Source organism: Gopherus evgoodei, unplaced genomic scaffold, assembly GCF_007399415.2.
Source record: "Gopherus evgoodei ecotype Sinaloan lineage unplaced genomic scaffold, rGopEvg1_v1.p scaffold_46_arrow_ctg1, whole genome shotgun sequence".
Classification (NCBI taxonomy): domain Eukaryota; kingdom Metazoa; phylum Chordata; order Testudines; family Testudinidae; genus Gopherus; species Gopherus evgoodei.
This window is the reverse complement of record NW_022060067.1, coordinates 1,632,355-1,649,846: the sequence shown is the minus strand read 5'-3', so window position 1 is coordinate 1,649,846 and position 17,492 is coordinate 1,632,355. Positions and strand designations below refer to the sequence as shown.

The 17,492-nt window shown below is 51.6% G+C and overlaps 1 long non-coding RNA gene across 1 annotated transcript; it reads right to left on the bottom strand.

The window, feature by feature from the left end:
- Nucleotides 1–401: 401 nt before the first annotated feature.
- Nucleotides 402–17,365, bottom strand: LOC115642845. The gene is made up of 3 exons (XR_003998252.1): nucleotides 17,207–17,365; nucleotides 16,818–16,821; nucleotides 402–413 (listed from the first exon to the last, which is right to left on the bottom strand). It is a non-coding gene; the product is annotated as an uncharacterized LOC115642845 (long non-coding RNA).
- Between the last annotated feature and the right edge of the window lie 127 nt (nucleotides 17,366–17,492).

Genomic DNA, 17,492 nt, shown 5'->3' with positions numbered 1-17,492 from the left:
TTTGCTGAGTCTCCTGCAAGCCTTCCTAATGGCACAGCAGGGCTGCTCTTGGTTCAGTACAATGTTGTTTTGTTTAGCAGTGACTGTGAAGGCACGTCCAGCTATTTGGCCGTGGGCCCTCTGGTATTAAGTGGACACCCTGTCTTAGCTGTGTATGGCTGTGTTGCTTCTAGATTGATATATTCTGTATTGATGTTATCAAATGGAGTATTTTGTAGCTGTCTGCTATAATTTGTTTAACTTGAATAGGCTCCTTCAGACTTCACCACCTGCCTTTCACACACTCCCTGCCCCTCGCTCTCTGGGGTGGGAACAAGCCACCAGCATGTGTGTCCATTGGATTCTTTTTATTTAATTACTTCTCATGTTAAATTATTTATGAATTTTTTTTTAATTTCATTGCAGTGTGTTTTCTTCCTGCCACTGTCGCCTGGCAGCTAAGGGATGTGAGATTGTCCTCCATTGCATTTCTGCCCATGGAAAAAGAGGAGAGATCACACTTCAGTACCTTTGGAAATAAAAGCAATCAGGAAACAAACCAGCTGTCTCCTCAGTGTGCAGTTTGTGTCTCTTTTGGTGCAGTTGATACGTGCTCACATGGGAATCCATCACCCTTGGTGTGTGGTTGCATCCATTAGGTAACCAGACTGAGCCTTCTAATATCCTTGGTGATTGTTTCCAAGATCCAGGACTTTGTGCTCAAACATCTCCCAGCTTCCTTGTTGAGGATAAGGCCGAGGTTCCCTTGCAATATACAGGAAGGAAGCAGATTTTCACCCCAGATGGGACTGGAACCCACAGTCTCTAGAAGCCAACACCTTATCCATTAGGCCACTGATGTACAGCTGCTGATGAAATGGAAATTATATCTCATAAATGCACATTCCTCATATTTGCTTCAAACCAAGTAGCCCCTTTCTGGACCTTACAGAAATGTCTGCATCCCCTGGCAGCGAGGCAACTAGGCACATGACTGACAGAGCTGAACACCACCTTTCTGCCAGTCATCTTTAGAGAAGAACCCCACTTGAGTCACCTTTCCTTCCTTCAGCACCTCCATGTCTGTGGCTCTGAGTGGCAGTAGGATGATTAGGGGGTGAATCCAGGGCTGGAAGGGGGGTAAGGTCGGCCTGTAAGGAGTAACCAGATGGGGCAGACCCAGGGGAGGCTGTGGACTGCTGGTCAGTCGTTGGGACCGGAACTCTAGATCAAAGCTGCATAGCGACCTGACATCCAGGGTTACAGGGCTGACATAGTGATCCCCTTACTGTCCTTGGGGAACCCCAAACCCTTGTTACTAAGGGCATTGAGGAGTCTCTGTCCCTTAATAACTTCTGGGAGCTCCCCAGCAGGCTGCAGGCATCAGCCACCTCCTGCCTCAAAGGTTAGACTCTTGGCGCTGTGCCAGCTGCCCCCTCGCTTGAGGGACCAGTGTAGGAAGGAGGCCTGGTGCTGGCAGAAGGCGGTTTTGATCGACCTCTGTGGTATGGGCACAGGACGCTTCCACTGTGTCCCTCTGCTGGCATCTCTTCAGCAGCGCCTAGAGGCCCTGGCTCCAGGCTAGCACCTGGTGAGCTCTGGCACTGGCAGGAAGTGCTGCAGGGTGCTGGGAAGCGGCCCTGGCAAACAGCTCCTGGTAGGTGTCTCTGTGGTATCATGGGTCAGTGAGTACAGCTGTTAATGGAAAGGAGGGGGGGGTTGTGCTCCCCCAGGGATGCCACGGAAGGCTCCTCATGGGCTCCTCAAGGTCCGCTAGGAGCTGGGAAATCCCCCTTTTGCTACCTTGAAGGCTGCCTCTTGGACAAAGTGGGTTCACTTGCTGCCTACAAGAGTGTGGGGGCCGCGCTGCAAAAGCCCATCTCCAAGCAGCCACGCCACATGCTTGGGCTTAATCCTCAAGGCCGAGTGCAAAACCTTCAGCCGGGAACGTTTCACTCCCTCCCACCTCTGCCCAAGGAGCAAGGGAGAAATGGACGACACATGCCAGCTCGAAGATGCCTCCCTCCCACTTCCCTGTACGCTGTGCAAAGCCCTTGGCCTGCCTCATGCCTCGTCAGGAAAGTGCAGCCATGCTGCCCAAGCCTGAGTCACGTCCGCAGCCTGACCTGCCCTGGCTGACGGCTCGCAGAGCCACGTGAGTCAATGGCAGGTCGAGTCGGGAGCCTCGGCTCTTTCCCCTGACAGCCACACAGGGCTGCCTGGCATCCCGAGAGCCTCCCTCGTGTTCTCCCGCAGCAGCCGCCTGCCGGTGTGGGTGGGAAGAGGGGACGAGGCAGCACTGCGGTCTCAGATTAGGAAAAGAAGCCCTCACCCTGCCCAGCCCCGCCTCTTGCCTTCAGCCCAAACAGCCAGAGGTGCCGGGGAGCTCCCTGGCAGGCCACTGCCTCAGCCAGGAAATAAGGAAAAGGTGATGAATAAAGAAGTCAGGAAATAACAAGGAAATGAAGGTGTTTGTCGAACGAGTTTCTGCCCGATTTACCATCTTCTCAGCTACCGCTCAAAGTTAAATACCTAAAGTCAACCTATCGGCATAAGTACAGATGGTTAAATGGGAGTTAAAAGGAGCTACTGTCACAAGTGTTAGGTGCCTGCAAGCAGCATGCAGACCGTTTAAAAACACTGCAATTAGAGGCTCAGATGAAATGTTTGCCTTAAATCAGAAACGCAAATAGGAGGAACAGCAGAAAGCCACTCTAGGTAAACGGCCAAGTAATAGAGGCTGTTAGAGGCAAAAAATCAATCCTCAAAATTTGGAAATCAAATCCTAGTGAGGATAATAGGAAGGTGCATAAACTCTGGCCTGTTAAGTGTCAAAATCTAACAAGTCAAGCCAAGAAAGAATCTGAGAAGCAACATGCTAAAGACACAAAAGCTAAGCATAAATCAGGTCAATGTGAGTCCTGGTCTGTCCCTGTAGAAAGATGAATCCCCTCTGTGGCTGGAGTGAGCTCCTCTAAGCTGACCTCACTACAGACCTGTGCCAGGTAGTGCTCATTGTAACAATGTTTCCTCTGATGGTCAGGAAAACGGGACCAGCGGTCCTCAGGCTGGCTGACACAATTAAAATCCTCCCCCCAACAACAAACATCATGCAGTCCAGAGGAAGGGATCCTTTGATCTTCCCTCTTATGCCTTAACTGGGGACCATACACACTAATATAGCAGTAACCAGTGCCACAGAGCACAAAGTCTGCCAGTAATGCCCTCCCTGGTCGGAGCTCCACCACCTTCTGTACTCACACAGCAAATGTGAAAAACAAGACTCCAGCCCCATCATTCTTCCTTGGCCAGGAGGCCCTTCCTCCAATCACCCTCTGCCTATTGAGCTACCCTACAGTTGTTAATGTGCATTTCCTGAACACCCATTATGTCCAAGTCATGCTGCTCCGAGGCACTGAACATCAAGCATCACCTCCTGGGCCCCCAAATCCCTTCCACCTTCCACACAGCCATTTTCACAGATGCCCCTTCCCTGCTACTGCCCTTGCTCAGCTGCGCAGAGGAGTTTTCATCCCCAGTCCCTACCTGTCACTGCCCAGAAGCCCTCTCTCCACCATTCCTGAGGGTCACCCTGCCTTGCTCTTTTCCTGCCAAGTTGGGAAAGGCAGCTCTCATCGTTAAAGGTCAGGTGGGTCAACTAGCGGCAGAAGCCCATTCTATTTTTTCCTACTGCAGAGCCCAAGATCAGAAACTCACCTTCAGTGCCACCCAGAGAGGAGGCAAGTGGGGCAATTTGCCTCAGGCCATGCAGAGAGGCCCCATAAGAATAGAGTACTGCAACTCTTTTTTTTAATGGAAGGGGCCCCCCAAAATTGCTTTGCTATAGGCCAGCCTTGCTCATAAGCACCACTGTGCTGCCAGACAACAAGCTGCCCCTCCACTAAGAGAATGAAAGAACCTGCCAAAGCCTGGGATTGAACCAGGGACCTTTAGTCTAATGCTCTCCCAGCTGGGATATTTTGGCACCTGCATAGGATTATTTTGGGCTGTTGCTTCTCTGTCCAGGATGTTTTTGCAGCAGTTGCACACAAAAAGGATGTCATTGTGAGCGGCCCACGAAGACAAGACTCGCTTTTGCCTGCCTTGCTCGTCTTGACTTGCTTCCTCATCCTGTTCCTGCCCTAGTGCCCGGGTTGACCTGGTGGTGGAAAGGGACTGGGGACCAGTGGCACAGAGAGGAAGTTGAGCTGGACCCTGAGCTAGACTAGACCCTGATGGTGAGAGTCAGGCCACCACTTGCCAGACCACCCTGTTGTCCTGGCTTCCCCCACTGAGTGTCATTTCGGGAGGGAAGTGGGGCTTCTGCCTCCCCTCCCCGATTTTCACACGGCAGAGGAGTGTGAACAGGAAAACGAATGGCTGCTCCACACTCCCACCAGAGGAACCCGACGCCCTTAGCTGTGGTGAGTAAGAAGTGGCTGTTGGCTGACAGGGCCTGTCCCCCAGGAGCTGGAACAGCAGTTGCCACCTCCCTCTCGGCTCCAGGAAATGCTCATTGCCTGGCTGCATGGATGGCTGTTGCTTCGTGCTCTGGAGAGCGTCTGTATTGCTCTGTCAACCCCCCGTCCTCCCTGAGCCAGTCTGGTAAGGTCCCAAGTGCCCCCTCCAACCTGGCAGCTGAGAGTCTGTGCAGACATCAGCCCCCGTGCCAGCCCCACAAGCAGCAGCAGCGCCAGCCCCCCCCAGCACCACAGGGGCACTCAATGCACTTCCTGTGGGGAAATGGATCTTTGGCGTCCAGCTGCTAGAGTGAGAGCCAGGAGAGAGCAGTGTCTGGCTCACCTTGGGGGAGAGAAGAGACCCGATGAGTGAAGATCTCACTCTTTCTCCCCCACAAGGCTGGTCAGTTGTATTGTCACTGTGATAGTCAGCATTTCCCTTCAGGGCAGGCCCTAGAGGGATCTGGGGTCTGGGACAAATCCCCCCTTTCCTCCCCAGGCCCTGCCCCCACCTCACTGCTTCCCCCAAGCCCCCACCCCGTCCCATCTCTTCCTGGCTTGCACCATTCCTCTCCCTCCCCCACCTCTCCTTATCCCTGCTCCTCCCCCAACCCATCCAGCGCCGCCTGCACCCCACTGAACAGCTGATCACTGGCAAGTGGGAGGTGCTGAAAAGGAAGAGGAGGAGCTTGTCAGCAAGGGCTGTAGTGGGGGAGGGAGTTGGCTGCCAGTGGGTGCTGAGCACCTGTTTTTTCTCTGTTGGTTCTGCAGCCCCATAGCTCCCATGGAGTCACTGACTTGGCTTCTTTCACACTCTAGAGAGAGGAGCAGAACCAGGGCTGTGGCTGATCTATGGGGTACCAGGTGAGTGGCAGAGGCGTCAGATGCTGAGAGTTTGCCTGACCCCTCAGGGACACAGTGTGAGGTGGTGTCCCAGGCATCTCTATGAAAGGAGCAGAACAGGATTTACTTGGGGTGCGGAGAGAACTGAGAGTGTCTCAGGGAGTTGTATAGAGATATTGTCTGGGTGAGAGACTGGCTAAAACACAGGCCTCGCTGTGAGCAGGATTTGAATCTGTGCAGGGGAACCCTATTAGATTTTAACTCCAATGTCTTAACCACTCAGTCATCACAAGTGTGAGCACAAAGCTCCCCCAATGCCAGAGAAACTGGTAAAGAATCACAATGCCCATGTCTGAAGTCATCTGAACTACAGAATTCCCACAGCAAATTGGCTCCCAAAGCGCAGGGGGGATTTGGGTTTGTTCTCTTTGCTTAGCCATGTGCAGTCGCACAGAGAGCACGTTTAAAAGTCTCCCCTCCCACAGAGCGGGAATAGGAAATGATTCTCAACTTGAAGCTTGATGTGAATGAGGATGTCTGGACCACAGGGCCAGGGACTGATCTTTGCTAGAGAAACCAGTGACACAGAACCAGGCTAAGGAAAATGTTCCCTGGAGTCAGTAATTGGAATAGCAACAGTATTGTGCAGAGAAATGTCTCATAAGAGAAGTCAGAGCATTGGTGGTTCAGTAGCAGAAGTCACAGCTACAGCAGAGAAGGTCTAGCTTTGGTTTCTGGCCAACAGAGGGATGAGTTTTATTGTCTCAAAATTTCAGTAGAAAAATTCAGACCCAAATTGTGCGTGGTGGGGATTTCTCTGGTTTGTTTTGTTTTTCTCATTTGAAATGTCCTTGATCATTTTTCTGGGAAAACTATTTTGAGAAGGCCAAGGAAGAGTTAGAACAATTACAAATCTCTATGGGAGTGAGGGGGTCTCTCAGCGACGGGGAGGGGTGGAGATTTTCATGGAGGAGAGTTGAGGAGATAAATGAGAGGCTTTTGCTCCAGCAGATGGAGCGGCTTGGCAGGTTCATTTTTACCAAGTGAACCCCCCCCCCCATCACACACACACACACACACGTTGCTCCCCTGCTGCTGCTGCCCCAACTCAAAGCCCACTGTCACCCCCAGCATTTGGTCTACAGCTTCCCACTGACAAAGCCCTTATCTATCAGAGACAAAATCCCCTCATCTGCCCCTTCTCCCAGCTGAGCCCTCCCCCCACATAGCCCAGGACAACCCCGGCCTAGCCGTGCCGAGGGCTCGGGCTTAATCTTCAAGGCTGAGCGCAAATCCTTCAGCTGGGCACGTTTCGCTACCTTCCCACCTCGGCCCAAGAGGCAAGGGAGAAACGGACGAGACACGCAGGCTGGAAGACGCCTTCCTCCCACTTCTCTATAGCCTTCTGTGATGTTATTAATATGAACTGGGATCACAGAGATCATTGTTGCCACCACTGTTATATATGTGCAGCAAATATTGTGCAAATGTTGGTATGTGAGGTGTCTATGACAAGGTTATGATTTGCTGGTTATAATTATGCTGGCTATATGTGTGTACCATTTTTGTATTTGATGTTATGAATATGGGCTATGTACTTGTATCTCAAATGTATTTGATTCCAAGTAGCCTCAGTGTCATCAGCCCCCAACTCCTTCAGGAGTCCATAGCAAAGAGACCCCTCCACCACACTGTCCTGGACTCCCTGGGAGGTGCCTCCCACCCCGCCCCATGCCCCGCCCAATGGAGCAGCAAGGATTAAAGTGGCAGCATCTAGTGTCAGTGGGGTTCAGTGGCTCAGGGCATATGCCTGAGCTGGTTACCCGCCCCCATAGCACTGCTCGAGGGCCTGGGCCTGGGGTGTTCACAGCCCCCTCCTCACCCTTCCCTCAGCCAGCCTGGCTCCTCACCTGGAACTAAGCAGAAGCATCTGTCAGCCAGGCTGCTGTCCGAGTCCCAGGTGCTGCTGCTGTCCCATGGGGAGCGGACCGAGTTGCTGGGGCTGGGAGAAGGATTCTTCACCTCCTGCCCTGGGAAGGCTGGAAGGTCCCCACTGACCGGGCAGGGCGATGTCTCCTGCTGGAAATCGACACTGGGCTCCTGGAGCCACTGCTGCCCACACAACAAGCCCTGGAGCCACCCTGCCCTGTTCTGCTCCTGGGCTGGGTCCTGCCTGCCCAGCTGCATCCTGGCCCAGCTCCATTTTGGCCTGGCTGTTGCCTCTCCCACCTCGGTGCCTGCACCGGGAGCAGGTTTCCTCTTCCAGAAGGCTGGGCACTTCCACCTCCTGGCAAGGCCGGGGGCTCCTTCCCTGCCAGTGGGGCCGGGGCCGCTCCACTCCTGGGGAAGATGGCAGCTGCTTCCTTCAGGCTCTGGGGCCACCTGCAGAGCCTTCTTCCTGAACATCCTCAGGAGCCTGGACATCCTGGAACCGAGCGGGGAGCAGGCGTGAGTCTAGGGTCAAGGCAGCCTCTCACTAACCAGCCTGTTTGGTCCCTCTCCATCCCTGCCCCACCCAGAGCAGCTCGTCCTCCCCCCACAGGCGTGCAGGGAGTGCAGGCTAAACACACTGGCAGGAGTTCATTGCATGATCTGCTCCCCCTCAACGTTCGCCCTCCTCATCCTTGGGGCTGCAAGAACCAGGGAGTCTCGTCCTTTTCGAGCACTGGGGTCAGTCACAAACACCATCAGTCACTTTGGACAAACATCTCCCTCCTGCCAGCCAAGGACACACTCACCCCCCGCCCCACCCCCAGCCCAGGCTAGAGAAGGAACAGAACCCAGGAGTCCGGACTTCTCCTGGGAAACCATTCCCCACTTCAACGTCCCTAGGCATAGCAAAGCCAGGGCCCCCTCGTTTCCCACTGATTTCCATGCCCAGCAGCTCACCGGGTCTGACCCAGCTCAGAGACTCTCAGCCTGGGGAACAGTCTCTCACAAGGGAAGGTCTGGGAGCCCCATTGCTGGGACCTTGCCAAACACACTTGAGATGGCTCTGGAGAAGCTCCTCCCTGGTCTGAGAGTGAGGGGTCCTGGGGTTGTTTGCAAATCCAATCTTCTTTGGGAGAGATTCTCTCCCCCTCTTTCTGCCTCTCCCCAGACAGACAGGGGATGCCACCGAGGAACCCTAATGCCACTCACTTGCTCTGCTGATGGAGCGATGGATGGAGGATGTTCAGTGTCATCCCTCGCCCTTCTCCTCACTCTCCAAGCCCAAGGCAGGCTGGAGAGGGGAGTGGTGACCTGAGGAGTTACCCTGCCCAGCCAGCAGACAGGGTGATGACACTGGGCGATCAGCTGGCTGGGAAAACAAGAGTCTGTCTTATTGCCAGGGAAAGGAGAAACTTGGCCAGCAGCAGGGGGTGCAGAACATCACCCTAGTGCGGGGGTAACAGTGCCTCCAGGATCCTGAAATCCCAGCACTTTACACACCTTCCTGGAGCCACCCAACCCCCTGGGCTGTCGGAACTGCGACCCCAACCCTACTGATGAGGAAGAGGCCTGGGGAGGAGAAGCTCCTGGCTCTGGGCCACACCAAGAGTCAGAAGGATGGATGGAAACCAGAAGTCCTTCTTTCCAGGCCCCTTTGCTAACCACTGCTGCACACTCCCTCCCACAGCTGGCAATTACAAGCAGGCCCTAATGGCCACTCCCCCTGCCTTTGAGAGGGAGTGTGCTCCACTGGAGTCACTGGATCAGGGGACCGGGAGTCAGGACTCCTGAGTTCCATTGCTGGGGATTTAATACTTTCCCACTGTTGGAAAGTGCTGGGAGAATCCCCCAGCCAAAGCTGCTCTGACAGTGCTAAGCAGCATCTGACCATTCAAGGGCGGAGCGCACTGCCCAGGAGGAGGAGTGTTTGGCTCTGGGGTTTCACTTCAGCCCAGTCTAGAGAGAGGGGCCCAGCCATGGAGTTTGGCTCAAGAAGACCACGTCTCCAGTTTGTTAAAGGCGTTTTGAATTCCAATCCTGTGCTCCAAAGTGCTTGGTGTCATTTGCAAATTTTAGAAGCATGTTCTCCACGCCATTTTCCAAATCAGTAATAAAAATATTGAATAGTACCAGACCCCGGACTGATCCCTGCCGGACCCACTAGGTGCACCCTCTCCGTTGGACAGCCAAACATGGAGAAGTGCTCTTGGAGTCTGGGCTTTCAACCAGCTCTGCACCCACATCACATTGAATGCGTCTAGACCGCATTTCCCTCATCTGCTTGTGAGACTGTCCTACGGGACTGTGTCAAAAGCCTTAGTAACACTGAGATAGATCCCATCTACTGTTTACCCACCTCCATTAGGCCCGGAACCCTGCCAAAGAAGGAAAGAGGTTTAGTTTGGAATGATTTGTTCTTGACAAATCCATGCTCATTAGTCCTAAGAAACAAAGTACCCTGTAGGTGCTGCTGACAAACTGATTGTTTAAGAATGTATTCCAGTATCTCTCCAGCTATGGAAGTGAGGTGAGCTAGTCTGTAAGTCCCAGGGGTCTCCTTGTTCCCCTTTTAAAGATAGGTCCTGTCTTGTTCATGGATGGGAAGATGCTCTTTTTCAGGGATCTCAGATGAGAACTGGGGCACAACACCTGGCTTGTTAAGACCACAAAAACAGAGGCAGTAACCTCTTCTCTCCTGTTGGCAAAGAACCCCAGGCACTTAAGAGACAGGGACTCACATCCCTGAATGGGCTTTAAAAAGACAGTGGTTAAAAAGTTTGGCTCTGACCATTTCTTGTTGCCACAGATTAGACATTTTAGCAAACTTTAGAATTCCTTGGTACTAAACACTGTGAAACTCCCCTTTCTCCTTCACACAGGCCTTTAACACCCCTTCTCTCACTCAGGCTCAGGACCGCCCAGAATTCGAGAACTGTCCCTGTTCCCATTGGACAGATGGGGAGGAACCTGAGGTACAGAGAAGGGAAGTGACCTACCCAAGGGCCTACACAACAAGGCGGTGGCGGAGCCAGAAAGAGAAGCCACCAGTCCTGACTCCTGTTCTAACAAACAGCAAAACCTCCCAGAAGTAAGGATAGAGGCCAGGAATTGAGATGGCGGGGAAATTTCATTGAAACCATTTCTGTCAGAAAATCCCCTTCAGACTAAACCAGTTTGTTTCTCAATATCAAAACAAATGGGATGAAAATTCTTTGCAAAAAAATTTTGTTGCAAAGCAAAAGCATTTCCTGTTTGTCAGAATGTGTTAAATTGTCTCGTCACACACAAAGAGGAGACTAGATCACAAACATTAGATAAGATGCTTCAGTCTGAGCTAAGTCGTTGCTGCTCTTAACAATTTCAAAATAAAAAAATATAAATAAAATAGAATATTTCAGCTATTCGATTATGTCATAATCTGATCGGAGTAAACGTGATAGGACACCTCATATTACGCATTGCTCCTAGTGACACTCTCCAATGGATCCCCATCCTCCACCCACCATGAGGTAGGTAGGAGCGGATCATTATTATTCTTACTTGAAAGAGGGAGAAGCTAAGGCTGAGAAAGGAGAATTGACTTCTCTTAGGTCATACAGCCAGCCAGTGGCAGAGTTGGGAATAGGACCCAAGAGCCCTGATTTTCAAACTATCCATCAGATCTTGAATTACAGACATTGAATGACCTGAATAAAGTGCTCTCACATGAGCTCCAGACCAACAACAGTGCACAGGAATTATTCAGCAAGTATTTGAGGAGAACTGCAATGTTAGAGAGAATTATGAACTGCTCAGAGACCATTAATGCAGAGAAGCAGCAAAATTTGTCAAACATATGACTGGTTATGACTCATTTACTTTGTTTTAAAAGAGAAGAACAAGGACCTGAGTCTCCTCCCTGTCAATAATCCCCTGCTCAGCCAATCAGGGTAGAGACTGAGGATGGGAGGCTGAGGGTTCTCACCAGAGAGCCCAAAGGATGGCTCAGGTCACCGGTGGGGATCACTGTCCGAGCATTATTTCAGCTCCACATTTTTGGGTGGACCTCCCACAGTGGGAGCTGCCAAGCACTCCCCCGCAACACACACACACACACACACACACACACACACACACACACACACACACCCCGCTCCTGGTGTTGGGAGAGGAACAGGAGAAAGAGAAAAAGAAGCAAGAGACAAAGAGAAAGGAGGGAGGGATGGATGGAAGAAAAGGTGAAACAAAAAGGACAAACCCTAATGTCCCCAGTGATTCTAAGGGACCAAATCCCAGGTGCGGAATAAAACTCGGCCTTCTTAAGCTCGTGTTTTCCATGCCTAGAATTCAACTGTCACCAGATGGATCAGACTGAACAGGTTTCAAACCTCCAGGAGGATCTTACCTTCTAAACAGGGATGGCTGTTTTCTAGTAAAATCAGGAAAAGGGAAGGAGAAAACTCGATAGAGGTTCCTCCTGGTGCTCACATACGTGAACCCGAATAAGCTCTCAGTCCTCAAAGAGAGACCTGGAGAAGGAGACTTGCTGAAATAAAGCCATAGGGGTCTCTGAGGTTTCCCCAGCCCCTCGCCCCTGTCCTGCCTGACTGATGTCAGCATCTCTCTGTGAGGTCACCACCTCCCCACCACCTTTGACCAATAGTCTGAGGGCCTGCAAAAGCCCTTTGTGATGTCACTGCCACACCCCTCCCTTGCTGTGCTAATGTCCTGCCCCTGGCCAGGCACTTCGGAGGTTTGAGCTACTCCCTGTGGATCACCTCACTCAAGGAGCATTCGTTCTAGGAAGCAAGCTGGTAGTTTTGGATCATTTGCAAATTTTGTCAGCTCACTGTTTAGCAGATCATTTATGAATATGTTGACTAGTCCTGGTCCCAGTACAGACACCACTAGTTACCTGTTTCCATCCTGAAAACTGACCATTTATTCCTACCCTTTGTTTCCTAAAAGAAAGTAAGCCGGTACATTCCGGTATGGGGTAGCAGCAAGAGCCGGTACGCTGTGTCAGCCCGGCTCGGCTTTCCCAGGCTGGTGATTTAAAGGGCCCAGGGCTCCTTTCAGCTGTCGGAGCCCCATGCCCTTTAAGTCACCTCCTGAGCCCCCTTGCCGGAGCCTTGGGAAGCAAATCACTACCATGGATGCTGCTCTCTCCTGCTCTGCCAACACAGAGCAGGGGCGGCAGAAGCTTCCTTACAGTGGGGGGGGGCACTGTTGTCCAAACTGTGGCACCCACATGACACCCCTTCCCTAAGGACCCCCACTCACACCACCTCTCCCCCTGAGGTCACACCCACAGAACTCCTCTTCCCCAAGACTGCACCCTTCCCCACACCTCCATCATTTGTCCTAACAGCCAGTAAAGAGTGGTAGGGCCATGGCCCTCTAAACCCCCTGTTCCAGCACCCCTGACACTGAGCTATGCAGGCAGCAGTGTGTGCGTGTGTGACAGAGAGTGCTGTGCTGAGCTGAGCCAGTGAGAGAAGGGGGCTGATGTCAGGCCTGTCCCCTGCCTCAGGACTGGTTTCTTCCAGCATCTGTCTGAACTTCGAGACAGTGTGCCGACATACTCACTCTTCTGCAATGCACACACTGTTTTTTCCTCCCCCCACACGCTGTCTACCCCACCACGTACATTGCAGTTGAAAAGCAGCTAGCAATCTAGTAGGATGCCCATGGAACAAATGGGATAGAAACATGCATCATGTGATGCTGTACAGGCCTATGAGGCATTGCAAACCCTTCCCAAAGCACCCTGCAGCCAGTTGCACAATGGGATAGCTACCACAATGCACTGCTCTCTGTGGCCATCCAAGAGATGCTAGCATGGATGTGCTCTGGTGACACAGGGCATAGGGTGGACATGCAACAGCTGTTCAATTAAAACACTTTAGCTGAAGCCATGTTACTCTTTCATGCAGATAGAGCTTGAGAGTGAGACAAGGCCCAGCTCTGTTGAAACTATAGAACCACAACTTCCCCTGGAGTTTGCAGGATTTGAACCTGCACAGGAGGCCCCAGTAGATTTCCAGTCCGTCATCTTAACCACTTGGCCACAAATACTTACTTGGCAAGTATTAGAGGGTAGCCGTGTTAGTCTGGATCTGTAAAAGCAGCAAAGAATCCTGTGGCACCTTATAGACTAACAGACGTTTTGGAGCATGAGCTTTCGTGGGTGAATACCCACTTCCTCAGATGCAAGATACCTTCCTTCCATGCATCTGAGGAAGTGGGTATTCACCCACGAAATCTCATGCTCCAAAACGTCTGTTAGTCTATAAGGTGCCACAGGATTCTTTGCTGCTTTTACTTGGCAAGTGACTCTCACTGCACTCTAGTTATGTTCTCACTGAGTGATCAATTCCAGTTGTTTCCTCAGACCAGCTTCCACAACACACACACTGCTGTGCCGTTGTGTAAGTGTGTCCATGGCTGAACTGCAAGAATTCCTGCTCCCTTCCCTTCTGGCTGGAGCATGAGCAGAGTGTGTTTGTGGTTAATGATGGTGCTGTAGCTTGTTGTCCATTTCCTGCCTTGATCATTCAGACAGTCCCTTTCCCGTCATATCCCCAGTATATCAGTGATTGCTATAGCAGGGGGCAGGTTTTCTCTGGGGTACTGAGCTTTGCCAGGGGGTTGGTGGCTCCTGTCTTTCCTCACCCTGGAGTAAACTCAGCTTTTTATTCCATCCTTGATGTTTCAAGGAATAACAACAGATGACCAAAGAAAGAGGTGGATAGGGTGGGTCTCAGGGGAGGGGCAGAGAGTTGTGGGCAGTGGGCAGGTCAGATCAGGGAGAGGGAAGAGAGATGTGGGTGGTAGGCAGGGCCAGTCTCAGGGGAGGGGGCAGAGAGGTGTGGGTAGGGTGGGTTTCAGGGGAGGGCTCAGAGAGGTGTGGGCGGTGGGCAGGTCAGGTCAGGGAGGGGGCAGAGAGATGTGGGTGGCGGGCAGGGCCAGTATCTGGGGAGGAAGCAGAGAGGTGTGGGCTGTGGGCAGGGCAGGTCTCAGGGGAGGGTCAGAGAGGTACAAGCAGTGGGCGGGGCAGATCTCAGGGTAGGGTCAGAGAGGTGCAAGTGGTGGGTAGGACTGGTCTTGGGGAGGGGCAGAGAGGTGTGAGCGATGGGCGGGGCAGATCTCAGGGGAGGGGCAGAGAGGTGTGGGCAGTGGGCAGGGTGGGTCTCAGGAGAGGGGCAGAGAGGTGTGGGCAGTGGGCAGGGCATGTCTCAGGGGAGGGGCAGAGAGGCACGAGCACTGGGCAGGGCATGTCTCAGGGGAGGGTCAGAGAGGTGCAAGTGGTGGGCAGAACTGGTCTTGGGGAGGGGGCAGAGAGGTGTGGGCAGGGTGGGTCTCAGGGGAGGGTTCAGAGAGTTGTGGGCGATGGGCATGGTGAGTCTCGGGCAGTGGACAAACAGGTGTGGACAGGGTGAGTCTCAGAGGAGGGGCAGAGAGGTGTGGGCAGCAGGCAGACCTTGGGTAGGGGGTGGAGAGGCGCGAGGAGGCCTTGGGGGAGGAGAGGAGTGAGCGAAAGGTGGATCAGCAGGCCTCAGCCAAAGAGGAAGAGCAGGGGTGGGAAGTGGCCAAATGGGAGAGAGGGCAGAGCACAGGTGGGGACTCAGAGGGAGGAGAATGAGGGAAGGGGGTGGAGTGGGGGGACAGCACCACCATCTGGGCAGGGCTGCCTAGGGGATTCAGGGGGCCTGGGGCAAAACAATTTTGGGTTCCCTTCCATAAAAAAGAGTTGCAATACTATACAATACTATATTCTCATGGGGGCCCCTGCAGGGCCTGGGGCAAATTGCCCCCCCTGGCCCCCCTCTGAGCGGCCCTGCCCTCAGCCTCTTCTCGTAAGTCCTCTGCCCCTTAATCATTTTTGTTGCCCTCCCCTAGACTCTCTCCAATTTGTTTCTGTAGTGAGGAGGGGGAGCGAAAACTGGACACAATGCTCCAGATGTGGCCTCACCAGCGCTGAATAGAGGAGTATAATTGTTGCTGGCACAGAGTGCCCGAGGCAAGCAACAGATGGGTCCGTTGCCCAGAGTGCATATCGCCAATGAACACACCAGGGTGGAGAAGCAAACAACCAAGTTTATTTGAGCTCAAATAAGGTGCAAGGGAGAAATAACAATCTCAAATCCTGCACACCTAAACCAAGCAGTTTCTTCCTTTTATATCCCAGTTGTTTAATACAAAACTTTCTTGCTGACTAGCTGATCTCTCACTCCCCCTCCTTTGCCATCCAGCTGCAGTATCTTTTCTCATTCAATCTTTTGTCTCCCCCCTTCCTCCCCGCTCTCCGCTGCTGAGAAATGTATACAGTATCTTAAAACGGCCTTGAGCGGGCTTTAGCCGAGCTTCAATGTATTACAGCAGAGAACTGGCTGTTACACCAAAAACTAACTGCTAACACTACATTTTTGCAGCTATTAGTACATTAGGTTACACTAGGTTACACAAAGTATTTAACATGGAGGAACAAAGGTTCATTGAGGCCTGAACAGGAGGGCTTCACCGGCACCCATGATCGTCCTCCCTCCCGAGCTACCTAGATTTATGCCTAGTGACACCAACAACTCCCTCCTTTGAGAATACTCAACAAACTTTTGGCTGAGTGTTCTCACATTTAAAGGATAACATGTGATTAAGCTCTAGGGAGCTGGATTGCTTTACAGCAAGCAAGCAAGAGAAGAGTGACCATACACAACACCAGACCAGTGAGCAGGAAGCGAACAATATCTTCCCCTAGTTCTCCCAGGTTGAGTAACCAGCCCCAGAGGGAATCAGAAATAGTTGGTTTCCTTTCCTGGGCCTTCCACTGTTCAAAAGCTTGTTCGACTGACAGGATGTGCTTGTTAATATCCTGTGCGTTTTCTGGGACATAAGTACAGCATTCATCCACCCTGTGAAGCCACTTCCACCCAGGAAGTGTCCATGTATGTCTCCATGGTCACAGATCAGATGGTATTCCTGATGCATCTGTAAGGGCAGTGGGCCAAGTCTGGTACTCAAGATCACTCCAAATGGCCATCAGCTGGTCATTCAGGAAATCCTGAATTCCTACACATACTAGATCCCACTGCAATGCCTTCCCAGCCTCAGTTATATTCAATACCATCTTTCCTTGGTGTAGTACTATAATACACCTGTTATTTAACTATTCTCAGGTACTGTCAAAAGTCATTAACATTAATAGCATAGGAGGGGGTTACATTATTAGTCACTGGAATGATTTCAATAGGCAGGTAAAATTTCTAGTGGCAGAACAAACTCTTTGGGTACTTGTTATTTAAAATCCAATTAGAGCAATACATGCTGAAGGATTTATCCAGAACACAGGGCGCAGCCTGTAGAATAAACCCCAAAATCCAATCAATACCACATTCCCAAGCATGGGTCCCACAAATGTCCTCCCACCAGTGTATAATTCTTTGTTTCTTCACCAGGGTCAGTTCTTAATGTCCTTTCTAGTCAGGAATTCCTGGACTTTCAGTGGAGTGAGTTTTCCTTCTTCTTTCCCAAAACAGTCATGGTGCTGCATCCTACAGGGGAAAGGTTACAAGCACATCACCCTGTAATGATTTTGCTTTTTCTAGAAAAATTCAAAGGCACAACAGATCTGTCAGTGGACAAGGGAGAGGTTACTAGCACTTCACCTTGTACTTTTTCCCTGCTGTCCAGAAGGCACAGTGGAGCTAGAAGGTGAAATAGGCTAATCATTAGTAGGAGAATCCTCCCGAGGTGGAGGGGTCTTTTTGCAGTGAGAATCTTGGGTCCAAGCAGTCAGTCTTTGGCACTTCATAGTGGTGTTGGTAGTCAGCAGGACTTAATAAGGGCCTTTCCAGCATGGAGCCAAAGCAGTCTTTGTTGGTGGACCTTTACATCAGTCCAGTTTCCTGATTCCAAGGAGTGGCAGGGCTGCTAGGATCTTTGGGTAGCGCTTCTTTGCCTGTGAGAAAAGAAACCTAACACATTTCATTAGTGCCTGGCAGTGTTTTGCAAACCTTATAGCTGCGTGGGAAAATTCAAGCCCTCCTTTTCCTGATTGTTAGCCAAGTCTTAACTGTGAACAGTGTCCTTGAGTGGAGTCAGTGTCCTATCTATAGCCTGAGCTTGTTATTTTTTTTTCCAGTTAACTCATTCTGTTCTTTGTCCTTCTTCCTTTCTTGGCTTCTTTTAACCTACAAAGGAAACTTCCACTCTTCACTCATACACCTTTTTCCCAACAACGAACACATAAACATTGCCATTATACAGTACATCAGTCTTATTATTTAATGTATGACACCT